Here is a 3,099-nt window from a genome sequence, read left to right on the forward strand (position 1 = left end):
GACAGCAAGGGTTTCACTGGTCACGCTGTCTCCCCAGCTGCTGGGATGGCTTTCTGATGGTGGAAACAGGAACTGCTTCTGGGCAGAAGGTTACAGAAAGAACTGGAGAAGAACCAGGGAAAGAGCTCAATACGTCTTCCTGGAAGGTTACCTACAGGTGCAGAAAGGACACTGACACCTGACTCTGCCCTCAGAGTGCGATTTGCTTGGTCTGGGGTGTGGCGTGAGCCTGGAGTTCACACAATTCCCCAGAAAGCAAGCACCTGGAGCAGGGGTTGGGAAAATCAGCTAAAATAAGGATGATACACTTTTGGTGAAGGTCTAGACAGTAAGATTTTGTTATTATATTATTATTATGTGTGTATATGATGCTTGGAATTGAACCTAGGAATCTGTGTTTTGCTAGGCAGTGCTGGGGATTGAACCCAGGGACTTGAGCCCACAGCTAACTGCAGAGCCTGCTTGTGTGATCACTCTGCCTCCCTGCTTCCTCGTCATCTCTCTTAATGACCATTTATAACCCGCTGTCATCCCCAGTCACCACGAGGCCCACGCACAAGCTTCTCAAGGTCAGCTACAAACCTGCTTGGTCTGCTTAGGCAGCAAGCCTGGGCTATTTGGGTCTTGATTGACATCTAGACGCCATCCAACCACTCTCTGCTTTGAGCCAGCATCGGGAACTGATAAAATCATTCTATCCTGCTCAGGAGAAGGAGCCTGGCAGACCCGCCCTGTTTGTTCGTGCAATTGTGTACCTCACAACTCCAGGGGCCACCATTCATAACGTAGTTGGTTGGATGACATCCCGGGGTCGTGTAGCATACACTCCATAGCTGTGTACAGCAGCCCTGGAGGCTGGAGGTAAGAATTTCAGAATACACCAGCGCAGGAGCTGCCTTGGGCTGTCTTTATAGCTGTTCAGAAACAATCATCAAGAAGAGAACAGTCTTAGAAGGGAATGTCTCCATGTATGAAGGGGGAGAGGGTCTGTGCTGGTGCTGGGGGAACGGCTTGGAATGAGAGAGGAAGTAGTTGGTCCTTCCTGGACTTCTGTCTTCAGCTGGACAAGTGTCCTTCCTGACTTGTCTCAAACTGTGCAGATCACAACTTCAGTGGGCATCTCAGCCTCCATCTGGGCAGGAACTCTCACTTCCCTCCAAGCTCAGTGCTTAGGTGGACTCTGCTGGGCAGCCTGCAAGCCACACTATTTCAGGCCCATTCTCACACTGGGCTCCACCTGCCTCTGAAATCCAGAGCTGATGGGAACTGACTCAGAGCCAGAGCCTCGAGCTATGCCCTTAACTACTGTTCCCCTGGCCTGTGTGTTTTCCTGTATTTGTTTTGCTTTTACAATCCAAGCCAGGCCCTGTGCCAGGGCTGTACCTGAATGAGCTTATGTGTCCCTTCCCATGAGTCTAAGAGGGAGGAATTGCAATCATTCCATTTTATAGATCAGATCTCTTTTCAGAGAGATTGGGTCAATTCCCCGAAGCCCCGCAGCTAGAAAGTGGAAGAACTAGGAACTGAATTGGTGCTTTTTGAACTGTTGAGGTCCACATTCTTCCTTATCTTTCTAGGGAATGAAAGGCATCATGTCCTCTGAGTATGTCCGTCTTCAGACTGGGCCTTGACCTTGGGTCTCAGAAACCATGTGGGTCCTGTGGCTGTTGTGGATGGGGTTGATGGTGGTGATGATGGACATGATAAAGATGATAATGGGTGTGGGAATGGTGCTAAGGGGATGGTGGGGGCTGGGGAGCTGGGGGCTCAGTTTCCCCATATGTAAAGTGGAGATAGTTACACTGCCTACTTTTGTGGCTGCTGAAAGAATTCAATGACATAATGCAAGTGCTTGCATGTAGTATACAGCACTGCCCTGGGCTGGGGGTACGGTACATGCTTAGCAAAACACAGTTTTGGGGCTGGGCAGTGGTGGCACACACCTTTAATCCCAGCACTTGGGAGGCAGAGGCAGGTGGATCTCTGTGAGTTCGAGGCCAGCATGGTCTACGGAACAAGTTCCAGGACAGGCTCAAAGGCTACAGAGAAACCCAGTCTCAAAACAACAACAACAAAAACAACAACAACAACAACAACAACAAGAAGCCACCACCACTATCACCACAGTTTTGGTGCAAAGCCCAGGATCTGATCCCCTTGCTACTATATTGATGGGGAGAAAGCCCCATGACCTCATCTGCATTCATACCATTCTAGAAAGAGAAAGCAGGCAGAACAGCCGTTTCCAGGGCAGTGTGGGAACCTCTGGAGGAGGGGCTGAGATACCTTTCAGAGAGTCTCCAGGGAAGAGCCTTGGCCTATTATACTGTCAGCTCCGCCTGCCAGGAGCAACCCTGCCCACCTAAGGCCAGCCCTACTGGGAAGGTCCTCTTGGGAGTTGCAGGATTGAGATGAGGGTGGGAAGGGGCTCTCCAGGCGAGGGGCCGCGGAGGCTCGGGGGAACTGAGCCATGGCTTGGCATTCCAGGGATGTTTTCAGTGTCTATTTTAATGCTGGCACACACCCACTTCTGCCATGCTTCCTTCCACCCTCCCATCACTCTTACTTTGCAGATGTTCGATGAGCATCAGCTTGGAGCCTCAACTCCCACGGCAACCAAACACCCTCACTTTGCCCCTTGTTTAAATTCCTACAAAGTAGGTTATAGCAGCCAGCATGCGAGGCACCCCCGATTCCTGCCTGGGATGCCTCCAACTTCTGAGTGCCTCTTCCCATGGAGTCCCAGGTTCTGCCACCCGCGAAACAACCCAGTAACCCCTAGCCAATCAGTGGGCCAGAGCCAAGGTAGGGTGGAGTGGGGATTGGCACTATCCCCAGAATACCTAGCCCTAATGTGATCTTTTAGCGTGCCAGGCATAAGTGACAGTGTTTCTGACTTTGCCCCGCCCTCATGCTCTCCCTGAGGAGCCAAATGTCAGCCCTGGGGCAGCCCTTGGAGCACACTCTGCACAAGCCTGCTCACACAGGCACTCTGGTTTCCAGGGTGGGAAACCCTAGTGGTGCCTTTCGGATGGTAAATTACACAAATTGTCTGGAGGAGGCAGAAGTAAGGAGCTGGGCAAGCCTTGATGCCTGGGT

This window comes from Microtus ochrogaster, chromosome 8, assembly GCF_000317375.1.
Source record: "Microtus ochrogaster isolate Prairie Vole_2 chromosome 8, MicOch1.0, whole genome shotgun sequence".
Classification (NCBI taxonomy): Eukaryota; Metazoa; Chordata; class Mammalia; order Rodentia; family Cricetidae; genus Microtus; species Microtus ochrogaster.